Genomic DNA, 16,314 nt, shown 5'->3' on the forward strand with positions numbered 1-16,314 from the left:
AAGGCTACGTACTGTATGATTTCGATTACATGATATGCTAGAAAAGGGAAAACTAGGGAGACAGTAAAAAGATCATTGGCTGAGGGAAAGAAAGGGTGAACAGGTGGAGCACAGGGGATTTTTAGGGCAGTGAAACTATTCTGTATGGTATTGTAATGGTGGGTACATGTCATTACACATTTGTCCCAACCTGTAGAGTATACAACACCAAGAGTGAACATTAGTTTACCCTAATGTAAACTATGGAGTCTGGGTGATAATGAAGTGACAACACAAGTTCATCAATTATAACAGATGTACAACTCTGTGGGACATGTTGACAGTGGGGGAGGCTGTGCATGTGTAGGGTCCAGGGGCTGTATGGGAAATCTCTATACCTTCTGATCAATTTTGCTGTAAACCTAAATCTTCCCCCCAAAATAAAATCTAGTAAGTTTTTTTCAAACAGTAAAGGAAAGAGAACAATTAAAAAAGAAAAGTCTCCTCTTGTCACACTCACTCACTCCCGTAAGGAGGGGGAAGCAGCACCCCCATGGGATAAGCGTGAGCATCACGGCAGTGTCCCCTGGGAGAGGGAGGCGGAATGCCACAGTAGGAAACTGGAGGGCTTTGACTCTGCTGTCTCTGCCCTCGTAGACTTGTATCTATCAAAATGTGTCATTTCTTGTCCATAGTCAATAGTAGCTTCTAACCCTGCCGTGCTCTAACTCCACAGAAATGCTCAGCCCCAAAGCAGTGACCATGTTTGAGTCACTGCTTGGTCCCTGGTTGACACACCCTTGTCCTTGAGGAATCCCTTGGTGATAATAGAACTAGAAATGCTCATGGTAACTTTTGGATGCTTTCTGCAGATTGCTTGGTGGAGGTTATGGATATGTTGCCTTCATGGCTGGGCCATCACAGGAAAGTTTTCAATGAGAGGTGATTGCCAGAAAGCATGTCCCTGGAGCAACCAGGAAGTATGGCATTCAGACCTGTCACACACAGTTAGGATCTCCATCAGCAGCTGGTCTGATGTTGGCAGGGCCCTGAGAGTGACCCATCTGATCACCTTCTTAAACTACAAAAGTGAATTCATCTCTTCCAACTTTGATTCCCTGTATTTGGCTGTCAGGGCCTGAGCAGTCCAGATGGCTGGATTAATTGCAAAGAAAACCATTTTTCTTGTGACCAACTCATAGTTTTGAGTCTCGCAATCCCCACAGTAGCTTAACCTCTTTTCTACTCAAGTTCACAAAAAGGCAACAGATCTCCAGAGAGTTGAGCATGGCTGTACTTCCATGAGGGGAGGTAAAACAGAGGTAATGAGCAGTAATGAGGAGCCTTTGGGAGCACTGGGAACTCAGACCACTCCATCTCTATGCATACACCTTGAATTTTCTATCTGTAAAACCTACTTAACCAACTTGACTTCTAAGCATGTGACGTGATGTGGCTAAAGGAGAAAAGTCCCTACAGAGCTGAGACTTGCTTATCCCTGGTGATTATCCACTCACATTACTACCTGTGTCCCTCTTTTCCCTTTCCTCCCCATTTATGCATTTTCAGCTCATCACGCTTGTATACAAGAAGCTATACACACTTAGGACCCAGGTCTCTCAGGTCCTTTATCAATTTTTAGATATGCAAATAGTGAAACAACTAACGCCTGTGAACTCCAATACATCAACCTTGAGACTGGATCTTGATGCGTGTGTGTGTGTGTGTGTGTGTGTGTGTACATGTATATGTGCATGTTTTCCAAGTTGCTTTATTCTTAGATGATGGCTACTCGAGTTACAAAAAGTACAATCAACTTTTTTCCATTACATTACACTTTACTCAAGGCAAGAAAAAAAAGCATGAAAACTAAATTTTACTGGTATGTATTTTTCCTCTGAATTAATATTACAAAGTGTATCAATGGACTGTTTTTGGCTACAAGTAACAAAACACCCGGTAAAAGTGGGTTAAATGATAAGGATACATGGGTATGTCTGGAGGTAGGTGGCGTCAGGGAGGGTTAAGTCTCTTGGCTTTCTCTCTTGATTGCAAATCGTCTGCAGCAGTATCAAGCTTTGCTTCTTACACAGCAATACTCAAGGCAAAAAGGAAAGGCCAATTTCGCTGAACATCTTTGTATAATGTTTTCCAAGACCCCCCCCAGCAAACTTCCATCATCTTCCATATGCCAAGTTTAGGATGTCCACTGCTAAGCCAATCACCAGCAAAGGGAAGTTCACGTTTGGCTCAGATCAATCAAGCTCCCTCCCTTAGGATCCTCCTCGCCCAAGTTCCCTGACACATCACTGCATAAACCTCAACCAAATCAGGGTTCTGTTAGGAAGGGCATAGCAGGGACTGGACACCGGGTAATTGCTTCAGTCACAATATTTTTTATTGCCTAAATTTGTTTATTTAAACAGAAACTATATAAACTTTCTTAACTGAATAACAGATTACATAGTTATCTGCAATTGGAACAGAAATCTACTGTCTCTATGATGAGAGTCTAGAAGTCTTTTTCATAAATGTAATATAACATAAATTTAAAGCAAATTTTCCAGTCGTTTCTTTTTCTTTTTTTTTAACTATATCCGTAGTATTCCAATCCTAACATTCTTACAAAGCTAATTTTTCCCCAGGGTTTATTCTTTTTTGGTGTCCATGAGACTGAACCGCCAACCAAAGGTCTAAAAATGTACCCAGTAACTAAAGCTGATCACTTTTCATCACTTCTGTTTTTACCATTGATATCTGGCAAAGAAATCAAACATTGCTGAAATTGCAATGAGTTAACTAAACTCAGCTTATAATACGGTAAAGTGATGTGTGAGGGTGTGTGTGTGTGAGTGTGTGTATGCATGTGCTCTCTGTGTGTGCATGTCTGTGTGTGTGTGCGTGTGTGTATGGATATACTGTATCTGTGTATGCATGTCTGTGGATACATGTATGTGTAGTATCAGACTTAAACTACCCAAGCTGACAACACATGTTTGCATTACAGCTTGCTGATATGTTTCTTTATTTGAATAAAGACATACAATTCAAGTCCACTTAGGACACCAATCAGCAATAGCCCTGAACTCAATTAATAGCTTAAATATTTTCACAAGGACCAGGCCAAGTATGTAGTCAGCCATTGTTAGCCCTACTCTGACACTGGAATCAAAACCAACTTTACAGGAAAAGGCAAAGCAATGATATTGAGTATAAAACCAACCCCAGAGTCACAGGTTTCATGCCAGGTGAAAATTGTGATGTGAATGAATATCTGCTTTTCTGCTCTTTTATTCCCTTACAGAAAACCCTCGATCAGCAACCTCTGCTCTCCAGCTCCTGATGATTTCATGTTGACTCCCAGCTAGACAGGACTTCTTTTCTAAATAGGCAATTAGTATCCCAACCTTCCTCTGCTGCCTGTCCAAGCTTACCTATCCTGTGCCTTGTTTCAAGGTGACCCTGCTTGAGGTGATAGAAGTTAATCCCCAAAATGAAATTAAATGGCAGTGTGCTTATGGGCAGTGGTGAAATTAAATGGACATTTTTTGGATGAGACCTTTTGCAATGGAGCAGCTGCTTACAGGTCATGCCTGAAATGAATAATTCTCCCAGCAAATTGCAGGCACCTCAGCACGGGAGGTAGGAAGCCCTACTTGGGATAGAATGGATTTCTCTCTCTCCCAAATCAGACCAGCTTCCAATTCCATTTAGGTTTCTGGCCAGTTGTGACCACAAGGACAGAGGTTTGGTCACATGGCAGTCTTGGGCTTATGTCTCTCTACTTTCAAAATAGAAAAATGATACAGTCCTCAGAACCTCAAATGCAAAAGGCTCAGAGTCCAACCCAGACTCTGCGATTCACTCTTCCTCCACAGGCCAAACAAGAGCTAATTTTAAACAAACCATTACAACCAAGCTTGGGGGAAAGGCCCAAGAAACCTAAGCAATGGAACAGGCGAAACTTCACACTCCACCCAACTTGTTTACTTCTCCACGGAGCCTTCAGGGACTAAACACTAGTCTGGGGTTTGGCCTGTCGTCCATTCTACCCTGAAATCCCCTTTTCAGGTTAGTGTTCGGAAACCCTTTCCCAAACTGGTCCCCGCCTAGTCAGAAGCTCCTGCCTCGTCCTCTTTTCAGTCGTCATGAAGAACTCAGCTCTGGATTCCTGTAATAGATGAGCTGGAAGAAGATTCCTGCTAAAAAGTGTCTACACTATATACATGTTTAAGCCAGAATGTTCTGTATCAGTTAGGGATTTCCAGAGAAACAAAACCAAGAGCAGATTATATATATATATAATACCAACATTTATTTATAATAATTTGTAATTTGATATATAACATATATAATATAATAATATTATATAATAACATAACAAATTTTATTCATAAATAATATAAGGGTACTTCAGAAAGCTCATAGAAAGATTCATATTACGTTTTAATTCCATTTTTCCATAAACTTTTTGAAGTATCCTCATATAATATTATAATTATTATGTTACATAAATGTAATGTATAATTATGTAATATAAAATAAATTTTATACACAACAATATAATAATTTATAATATATAAATACAAATTTTTTTTGTTTATTTTCAAGATTTGGCTCATGTGATTGTGGGCTTACAAAATCCGAAAGTCATAGGGCAGGCTGGAAACCCAGGCGAGAGCTGATGCTGCACTGTAGTCTGAAAGCAGAATTTCTCTTCCAGGAAAGCTGTTTTTGCTCCCAAGGTCTTCCACTGATTGGATGAGGCCCACCGACATTATTGAGGTTAATGTCCTTTACTTAAAGTCAACAGGTTGCAGATGTTAACCATGTCCACAAGAGACCTTCTCAGCAACATTTAGATTAATCTTTGATTAAATGACTGGGCACTATAACCTGCCCAGTGGACGCATAAACTTAACCATCACAGCTTCTAATGGCTTTGCTGGCACCTGAATCTCTAAGAAATTCTTGTATCATAGAAGCTTTGAGGTTGTTCAAACCTCTTAGCTACATAAAGCCACAGCCTTTGTGGACCTGGGATATGTGGTATGATTTTACCCCAACTCAGGCAGTGCCACTCCTGAAACAGAGGTTTTAGTATCTAAGTGAAGTAATAATAAAACAATTCTCGGGTTGAGTGCTTACTGTGTGTTGGGCAATTTGCTAAAAACACTTTAGCAGCAGCATTCCACTGAAGTTATTTCACCAAAATCAATTCTCACATTCTTGCTTTACAGATGAGAAAAATCTGAGGCTCAGAAAGGTTAAGTCATTTGTCTAAAGTCAGTGTTTTCAGAAGGGGATCAAGATTTGAACCTGATCGTTCTAATTCCTAAGGCATGAACTGTGTCCCATAGAGAAATGTTATCTCCAAGTCTAGAACCAAGTGGATTAGAAATTTCTTCTTTCTTCTATCTCTTTTTCCCTCCCTCCCTCTCCTTGCGCTGTCCCTCCTTTCTTTCCGCTTATCTTCCTACAGCTGTTATAAATGTCTACTCTGGGTGCAATCCTGGGCTTGGAAGTTAGCAGTCTGGGGTAGGGGTACAGAGCTGAGATGCTGAAAGTTTCAACTAACAACTAATCAGGGTAAAGCAGGAAGAGAAGTTTTGAGTTGCCAAACATGTTTTTGCCAATATTTAAAATTTGGCTCTGAACAGAGTTAAAATTTTACCTATGACCAAGGATGCCCTGAGAACATCTACCTATACTCACAGTTACATTTACCTCAGGAACATTTTCATGTAAACTTCCTCTGAGTCCCAGGCTGGAAGAAAGCAAAAGATACTGCCCAAATCAGTCCCTGTCCTCAAGCAAAAGTGTTCATTTCATTCTGGATCTCCATGGAGGAAGAGTCCAGCCTTACGTAAGACACTCGCCTGCCTGGTAAATTACACATGACATTGTCTTTGCAGTTTTTGTCCTGACCCAGCCTTAGGTAGTACATAGAAACCCGCTGCATGATCGCTGTTGTGTTGTACGACGTTCAAAATCAGACTGAACAAGCCACTCCGTGGAAGGGCTAATGGAAACAGAGTCTGCTGCCAGCCATCAACCAGGAAAGGTTATATTTCGCACACATTGGGCAGCTTCTGCCACAACTTTTTCCTCCAAGGAAATCAACACAAATGAAAACTGGCTGATGCTCTGGTCCACCAGAGGCTGAAGAACAAAACCGCGAAATGGAGACTGCCCAATTCTAATTTAATTCACAAGAACAAACAGCGAATCACTCAGCAGACCTCAAATCCCCAGTCAGAAGATTATGCCCATGGAGCAAATAGTTTTATGGACCATCTACCCCACCTACTCCCTCCTGCCACAGCAAGTAGATTAAAATAGCTCGAAAGCCTTGGTGAGTGACGTTCTTGTGACTACATGGTTGTCAGTATTGATCTTGTACTTTTTTTGAAATGTAAAGTTGAATGCACAGCAGGAAAAATTTATTTTATAAAACAGCTACAGTATTTCTATTGGAGACTTGCATTTTGTCTCTCTCCTTCATGTCACACAAGACCCTGCTCAAATGCCACCTCCTCAGAGAGGACTTCCCTGGCCACCCACTGTAAAGTGGCACCCTGGACCACCCAACACTCACCATCATCCAGATCTACTTTATTTTCTTCCCAGCACCAGACTGTGTATTTGTTTATTTACTTATGATCTGTCTCTCCTACTAGAATGTAAGCTCTGTGAGGACAGAGATCTTAATTTAATTAATTTAATCATAGCTATGTTCTTAGCATTTAGAACAATATTGACCATGTAGGAAGGGCTCAATAAATATTGGCTGAATAAATGTATCAATGGACTGGTCCAAGAATCAATCATTTAAGACTGATGAAAATGAGCAGTCTTGGCGATTGATATTTGAAATTTCTCTTAGAAATTTAGAGAACTAACTACTCTAAATATCCTTAACCAGTTTCAAATCCCATGTGTTTTCAATCCATAGGTTTGCTTCGTCGTGATACACTGCTCTCAACATAAGTTAACCATGACTTCTAACACGGAGTAGATTTAGTAGTTGAAGTAAATTCAGACTGAGAAAACAGAAGACAAATGTGTAATTATAACCAATCTTTTTTTTTTTAGGAGTTAAACTTTAATTTTATTGGCCTTTTATCTTTTACTTAAAGTCTCATATATCTAACCTTATTTTAAAACTTGCAACCTTTGATGTTTTGAATTCTAGTTTTTATTTTTAACTTTTTCTTTTATTATTTATCTTCCTTTATATTTTTTAGTATTGAATCTCCTAATACTTTCAATACAGAAAAAGTATTATTTTTTTGTTCTAGGTCTGATATGTATATATGCCTCTTCAGCAAATGGTGCTGGGATAACTGGATATCCATATGCAGGAGACTGAAACTAGACTCATACCTCTCACCATATACTAAAATCAACTCAAAATGGATTAAGGATTTAAATATACACCCTGAAACAATAAAACTTCTTAAAGAAAACATAGGAGAAACACTTCAGGAAATAGGACTGGACACAGACTTCATGAATACGACCCCAAAAGCACGGGCAACCAAAGGAAAAATAAACAAATGGGATTATATCAAACTAAAAAGCTTCTGCACAGCAAAAGAAACAATTAAAAGAGTTAAAAGACAACCAACAGAGTGGGAGAAAATATTTGCAAAATATACATCTGACAAAGGATTAATATCCAGAATATATAAGGAACTCAAATAACTTTACAAGAAAAAAACAACCAACCCAATTAGAAAATGGGCAAAAGAGCTAAGTAGGCATTTCTCTAAGGAAGATATACAAATGGCCAACAAACATATGAAAAAATGCTCAACATCACTCAGCATCTGGGAAATGCAAATCAAAACCACACTGAGATACCATCTAACCCCAGTTAGGATGGCTAAAATCCAAAAGACTATGAACGATAAATGCTGGAAAGGTTGCGGAGAAAAAGAAACGCTCATATATTGTTGGTGGGACTGCAAAATGGTGCAGCCTCTATGGAAAATGGTATGGAGGTTCCTCAAAAAATTGCAGATAGATCTACCATATGACCCAGCTATCCCACTGTTGGGAACATACCCAGAGGAATGGAAATCATCAAGTCGAAGGTATACCTGTTCCCCAATGTTCATCGCAGCACTCTTTACAATAGCTAAGGTTGGAACCAGCCCAAATGTCCATCATCGGATGAGTGGATACGGAAAATGTGGTACATCTACACAATGGAATACTACTCAGCTATAAAAATGAATGAAATACTGCCATTTGCAACAACATGGATGGACCTTGAGAGAATTATATTAAGTGAAACGAGTCAGGCACAGAAAGAGAAATACCACATGTTCTCACTTATTGGTGGGAGCTAAAAATTAATATATAAATTCACACACACACACATAAAAAAAAAAAACGGGGGGGTGGGGAAGAAGATATAACAACTACAATTACTTGAAGTTGATACGACAAGCAAACAGAAAGGACATTGTTGGGGGGGAGGGAGGAGAGGGAGGAGGGAGGGAGGTTTTGGTAAGGGGCAACAATAATCAACCACAATGTATATCGACAAAATAACCAATCTTTTAATGACCAACTTTCAAATATGTCATTGGGGCTGCTGAACCATTTAACTCATTCAAATGCTATACAATGTCTTCTGCCATTTTTACTCCTTCCCCTTCTCCCTTTGGCTGAAAGGTGGTGGGGAGTTACCATCCAATGGACTTCCCCTTCAAAAATGGAAGTCAAATGCTCACACCCACATTCCCGACGTCCAGGTCGAACAGCTGGGAGTGGAATTTGACTCCCATGGAGAGGGTTTAAGACATGATTTAGTCATTACCTCCCATGTTTGCTCTGACTTCTTACAGAGGAGTTCGAAGTGGAGATGTGAAGTTTCCCAAGCTTCATGCAGGTCACTAAGGTCCACCCTGCAAACAGTCCTTCACCTTCTGAAGACCTGTCACCTATGAAGCACCAAGGAAGGAAATTCCTGGCCCTGCTTCCTGGCACAGTCATTACCAGCGTCTTCCATCCCGATTGGTTGGCTTTAGCTACTGAGCCCTGTGAAATTTGTATTTAGTATTTGGACACTTGAATCAGAAAAAACAACAAGAACTCCCAATGTTAAACAAGTTTGGGACTACAGACCTCTCTTCCTGCCCCTGGAGTGTGGGCTAAACCGAGAGGGGCTGGTGTCTTTGACTTCAGGGAAGAGCAGAGTCGCGGAGAGACGTCAGCAGATTTGACGCATTTCAAATCCAATATGCCCAATTTTTAAAAATCTCCATTCACCTGTCACTTAACTGTCCTGCTGTTGGGTGAAAGACTACATTTAGGGATTTAAGTGTTAGCGTCGGATGAAGAAACATTTCCATGTTGCTATTAAGTAAAGTGATGCCACAGCTCTTAATCAACCTGCTCCTTCCTGATGTGCAGGATGACTTACAGCTAAGGTAAAAGAAACAAAAAAAATCACTCACAGCATCATAGCATTGCCCATCCCAAATAGCTTCAGCTGAGCACCCTTCAGTGCACACCATCAATAGGCTGACAATCAGTCAGCTGGAAGCCCCAAAGCTCGGCATGTGTCTTTTCAGTGTCCCATAAAGGAAAATGAATGCAAGGAGCACAGGCCTGTGTGGAAGGCAGGGAAGGGTGCCCACGCTCTCCTGGGCTAGGGCAGGGCAGCACCCATGACTATGGTCAGCTCCACTCCGCACACAACTCTTCAGAGTCTCCCTGAAGTGTTAAACTAGGAAGTAAAAATATACAACTGGTCTCGTGATCTGAATGGGGAAAAAATGACTCTGGGGTTACAGCATGAGAAGTGACCATCACCACCGACATGATCACTCTAAAATGCAAATCAGACCATGTCTCTCTCCAGCTTTGTGGCCTTCATTGGTTTGGGATAAATTACAAAGTCCTTAGCTTTGTACAGAAGGCCTTTTCTGATCTGGCCTCAGCCTGTTTTCCCAGCTGCATCTCACCCGCCCCATACCTCCACCAGCCCTGTCACTGACACGCGGTTCCCACCTGCCATGTGTCCTCTTGATACCTGGATATTGCACATGCTGTTCCCACTATCTGGAACATATTTTCCCTACTCCTCCTTTCTCTGGCTAACTTTCCCTGAACTAAAAAGCATACGACAGAAAAAAAATAGCACCACCAGCCTTCAGCTGACACTTTTTTGTGTCATATATTAATATTTTGTTTCTCTGAAGTTCAAATCAAGCAATCCTATATGGTAAATAATTTTTTTACCAATAAATGTTAAATATAGTTCATTGTGCTTATACAAGTCTATTAGAAAGATGAACATTGCTTACTCAAATTTTAAGGTTCACGTCTTAAGAATTATCCATGTACTTCAAAAAGTTCACGGAAAGATTTGTATTATCTTTCAATTCTACCTTTGCACAAACTTTCTGAGATTTGTATGACCTTTGCACAAACTTTCTGAGATTTGTATTATCTTTCAATTCTACCTTTGCACATAGTATCAGTAGACCATCCTTTCTGAAGGTTATACAGGGCTTTGAGTTTCAACTCTGCCACTTCATGGCAGCATAACACTAGGCAAATGATCAACCCCTGTGTGCCTCAAATTTCCTGTCTGTGATTGCCCTAGCCCCCGCCTGATAGAGTTGTGAGCATTAAATCAGATCACGAGAACGAAGTGCCTAGTGCTGTTTTCCAGGCATGCAGTAGTGCTCAGTCAACTCAGTAAGTGATCGCTGCCACCATCTTCATCATGGTCTTCATCACTGTCAAGATGTTAAAATTGCCCTGCCCCATCTTCCCGTGGTAGCTCCTGTTGCTTTCCACCTTGATGAGCTGATACCATTCTGCAGCTACCAAAGCCTTTCAGGAAGTTAACCTAGCCTAGATCGCTCTCAAGAAGCATCCACCACCACCTTCACCTTTGGAAACGGGAAACTCCAGGGCTCCGGTCAGGTGCTTATTCCCAGGAAGGTAAAAGTTACTAGGACATCGTGGGGTCAACAACATTTTGAAAGAGGGAGGCAGCCCTCTTTTACAATCCTTGACATCTAAAGAATATGTTGCCCTTTTCTTAGCCTGTCCCTCATTCATATGTACAACTTGAGAGATACATGGCAGATATTATTATCATTTTGCATATGAGGTAACTGAGGTGCTTAAAGGAGAGCTGCCCAAGCTCCTACGAGTACACCGCTTGGCTCTTTCTTCAGATTACTCGTCCCCATCTCCACAGCTCACACACCCCAAGCAGCAGCCCCTAACCTCAATATCCTCTCCCCTTTCCAGAGGCGCCACCGGGCTCCTTTACACAGTTTAGTTTTCCCCTCTCCCAACAATGTCCGTCTGTAAGAGGCCCTGGACGCCTGGAATTTAAAATTGTTTTTCTTCCCTCGCTTCCTGAGGACCAGATTGTTGCTTAGCTCTGGGCTGCCCAGCCAGTGCAGGCCTGACTTACTGGCACCTAGGGTTGCACTGAGGATATGGATTTGTTTTTGCAGGATTGCTCATGAGCGATGGAGTGCTGGCGGTGGCTTCCTTGTGAAAGGTGCATAGCAGTTAGGCATGTATTTGCAGGGAAGTAAACTTCGAGAATAAACAGAAAATACACACATTCCACATCCTGCCAGCCAAGCCCCAGCCTCCTCAGTTCTGACAGGTGATCCATTCTGACTTCCTTACAGAGACACACACCCAGGCCAACTGCAGGCCTTGAAGCATGGCAGGAGGGAAAGGGCACACACTTGGATTCTCCACATTCTAGCGGCGTGCACTTGAAAAGGTTACTTAGCTTCTGTGGCATAGGTGCCACATCCAAATGGGGAAAGCTATGCCTGCCTCTTAAGGTTATTGTGCAGATTAGAATTCATGCTTATAATGTGCCCTTTCCAGGCCTAAGCGAGCAGGTGCCGAGCATGCAACACTGTCCACATGCTTCTGCTTCCTCCAACATGCCAAAGTCTTCCCTACCTCAGGACCTTGGAACATGCTCTTTCTCTGCCTGGGATGACCTCTCCCTCATTGTGAGTGGCTGCCCTTATCCTTCAGTTTCCAGCTTAAATGTCCTCTTCTCAGCTTTTCCCTAGCTACCCTGTCTAAAGGAAAGAACCCCACACACACTCCACCCCCATTATTCTCTGTCTTGGACATCTGTTTGCTTTCTTTGAGTATTTATCACAATCTTTCATCATTTTTATTTGCTTTGTCTTTCTGTCCGAACTTGAACTCCTTAAGGACAGCTCTCTGCAGCAACAGTACAGTGCCTGGAATTTGATAGAGAACAATCAGTATCTGTTTAATTAATGAACAAATGTCCTTGCTTTGTCTAGGCTTGATTAGCTCAAGAGAGAGATCATTAACAGCTGATAGAACCCAGAATCCCTGTCCCCGTGGGCAATTTGATCTCCAGCTGAGCTCAGGTGAACCATAAATGTCAGTGGCAGAAAGATGGATGGCTCAAAATGCCAAGGAAACTAATGGTATTGTTGCCAGAAAGTACATCACAAAACTTCGAACTCTTTCTTGTGTACTTTATAATTTGGGGCCGGAATACTACACCAACTATATAATATTTTTCCCTTATCTGCTTAGGAATCTGTCCTATCTGTATAAGTGTGTGAGTGTGTTTATAAAAATATCTAAACCACCTAAGAATTTGGCAGCAGACTGGATGTAAAAGTATTGTCAATAACAAGTTAACACACAGAGATTCACAATTAAGTTCTATTCGTACAATGCGGATTTGTCCAGTGCACTGGATTACGGATTAAGGAATGATGCCCTTCTACACTTGACAGCTAACAAACTTACTCAGAAAAGAATATATATGCAATTATGAAACTATTCCAGGAATATTTTTAAAAGAGCATAAAATAATACAATTACTATTTGGTTAAGTGCTTTGAAGATCCAAGTGAATTAGAATTAGGAAAAAATTAAAGCAGTACAGACAAGGTCTTAAAGAGAGTGAACAAAGATTGGTATAAAAAATTTATAAAATTTTAGAACTGGAAGAGGGAATCATTTTATTATTAAGTATAACCTCCTAATTTACAAATACAGACCTGAGGCTCTGTGTCCCCCCATCCACCTGATTCCTGCAGCAGAGGAGGGTGGGAAGTCAGGAGCCCAGCTCCCCGTCTTTCCAGTTCCATCATCCAGGCCATTTTAGAGGCAGGTGGGGCAAAATCTCAGCCACGGCTCCCAAATGAGTGAGCAGGATGTGGCAGTGGGGGGTAGCAACAGGAGCCGGCCAGGAGTGCAGAGACGTGACAGGAAAGGCTGGGAGGTGGACTGAGGTGGCCAGTGGCTGGTTTCCTCCTAGAACATCCTTATTTTTGGCCTGTTGACTCGCTGAGCAGCACCTGAGTCATCTCCCTCGAGGCTAGTAACCAACTCAAATAGAGGAGCTCACACATCACTCCCATCACCTCAGGCATGGTGGGTGCCCACCAAATATTTGTTGATCTGCATTGACTCTGATGCTGGACCTGTAAGGGAGAGAGGGGGGATGTCTGTGGGTGCCACCTCCATGGAGTGTTCTATTTATGTTGGGAAGGTTCGGAACAGGAAAAAAATAAGTCACCTCTTTGACAGATAGCAGGCATGGCTGCTTTTGAATGAAAATGCTTTTGCAGACATGGAAACAAGAAACAGTTGAGCTGGAAGAACGTGGCAGAGAGTGGAAGGATAGCATGGAGGAGCCACTGACACTCTCCCTTTGCCAAGTGCAACTCCACCCAAGCATGGTGCCACGGGTGTGGTCCCCTTTCTCCAGCAGGAGAAAGAGCCTCCCCAGAGGAATTTGGATTCCAGCTCTACTTCTTAATAGCTGCATGATCTTGGGCATGGCTTTGACTTCTTTGAGCCACAGTCGTCTTCTCTGCTTTCCCTCTATTACTCAGCATGATGTGTGGCAAAGAGCAGGTACTCAACAAATATCAGTCCTCCTTTCCTTTCTGATAAAAGCAGCCCAAGGAGAGTGGACAGGCTTCGCAGAGAAAAGGAGAGGAACCTTGGTGGTCCAGTAGCAGGAGGATGGGAGTTTGAGGAAGACAGAGCACTGAGGAATTATCAAATCATGGGACAAACCTGAAAACTTGCAGAGAAAATGAAGGAATGGAGCCATGGTTTGAAACTAAGAGCGAGGTTCAGAATACATGGCTGCAAAGTCCAGTGCTGCCAAGGCAAGAGCATCTGGAGCCAGTTCTGTTCCCTCTTTGGACCTCAGCATTCTCAAGTGAAAATAAGGAAGTTTTAATATTGATCTCTGAAGATCCTTATAGGTCTATGATTCTAGCGGTTTTAAACACTAACATGGCAAAAAGTAAGGGCCAGGACAAAAGGAATCTCCTCCCTGCTTGTCTTTCCCATCATACAGCAGAAGCCAAGTAGACAAAGAATTACATCAGGACCTAGTGGGCTTGGTGATTCTCGGGATAGTGACTCAGAGACAACGGTGAGGTTCACACGTTACTCTCAGCTCAGAACATCTCTCCTTCCCCTGGGTTCCAGCTGTATTTGGTATGGGAGGAGTGCCAGAGGGAAGAGTCTAATCTATCTCAAAGGGCCCCGAGATAGGACAAGCAGGTAAGAAAATTCATGAAAACCATCTGTGGCTTTGACCATACTTGACTCTAAAGTAAGCCCCTGCTCCTAAGCAGTTTTCTCTTGCTGCCCTTCCAGAGTTAAAGGAGAGAGGCTAAGAGGATGGAGTAGGAATTCAAAGTGGAAGTCCATCACTGCAACAGCTGTTGTCTCTGATGTCTCAATCACATCCTGCCTCTTTCCGTGATGTGGCTGAAGGCATGCTGGTGGTTGATTTAGTGCCCAGACACTCAATCACCTCCAAGATAGGCCAGGGACTTCTAAGACTCCGGTGGTCACAGACGAAGAATCCTGAGAACCTCCCAGTGCCTAAGCTGGAAAGCCAAAGGACGCGTGCGTTTTGCATGAGTAGGCTGACACCACTGTCCCTCTCCAAATTATGTGGATTTGTGGAAGCTAGAAGTATTTGTTTCTTACAGTTGCCATAACAAAGTACCACAGACTGGGTGGGTTAGAACAACAGAAATATATTCTCTCGCAGTTCTGGAGGCCACAGGTCCAACATCAAGGTATCAAGAGGGTCACACTCCCTGTAAGGGTTCTAGAGAAAGATCTGCTCCAGGCTGCTCTCCTAGATTCTGGCAACCACAGGTGCTCCTGGGCTTGCAGGTGCTTGACACCAAGCCTCCCACATCTCATGAAGTTCTGCCTGTGCCTTCACATCTCTTCCCATTGTAAGTGACTGTCTCTAAATTTTCCCTTTTTATAAGGACACAAGTCGTATTGGATTAGGGGGTCCATCCTACTCTAGCATGACCTCATCTTAGCTAATCACATCTGCAGTGATACTGTTTCCAAATAAGGTCAGACGTGTTATGAGGTATTGGGGCTTAGGACTTCAACATCTTTGGGGGGGGGGGTACAATTCAACCCATAACACTGCACTTCTCTAATATATGATCAAGATGTTAGAATTTGAAAGTAATATTCCCAAAATATTAAAGACCATGAATATTTACTACTGGTCTCCAGTACCCCTTCACCAGAATGGCTGCATTAAGATGGACGACAATCTAAGCAGCTCCAGCCGGATTCTATCCTATAATCTCTTCTCTCCCTTCACTAAGCCCCCCAACTGGCTCCTCCATGAGCTGTCAAACACTCCAAAGGCATTCCAGACCCCAATATGAATCTACACCAGAGCTGCTTAGATTAATGACTAATAAGTCCTCATTAGGTTGTATCCAAGTAGGAACAACATTTTTATTCTACTCAATGAAGAAGGGCTTCCTGGAGGAAGGAGTCACAGAAAGCTGAGAATAGAGATGGGCATCTAGAAAAAGCCATGTATATGAACAAATCCAAATACTGAAAAGATCTCTTATGTCAAGCTGGTACCCCTTCCTCCAAATCCCCACAAAGAAACATTCAAGCTAGAATACTTCCAGGGGAAGGGGAAAAAAATATTCTGTTTACTTCTTCCTCTGCTCTAGAAAGTCGGGGGTCAGGGAGGAGGAAAGGAGATCCCTAGAAAAGGTTCCCTCGGTGGTGTCTCCTAACATATTATTTCTACATTAGTATTATCAGGCTAGTTACCCAAAGACAGATGCCGAACAAGAAGCTGATCACGTTTCCCAATCTTATTTGCAAACAAGCGTTCATTTCCTGCTTATCAAGGCACAGTGCGGGTACTTTGTCCATTTGAATCATTGTCTTAAGCCAGTGATGCAAACCACTGAGCCAGGTTTGCCCCAGACAGAGCCTGGATGCTCAATGTCATTGAGCTCAAGGAGC

This window comes from Cynocephalus volans, chromosome 16 (genome assembly GCF_027409185.1).
Source record: "Cynocephalus volans isolate mCynVol1 chromosome 16, mCynVol1.pri, whole genome shotgun sequence".
Classification (NCBI taxonomy): Eukaryota; Metazoa; Chordata; class Mammalia; order Dermoptera; family Cynocephalidae; genus Cynocephalus; species Cynocephalus volans.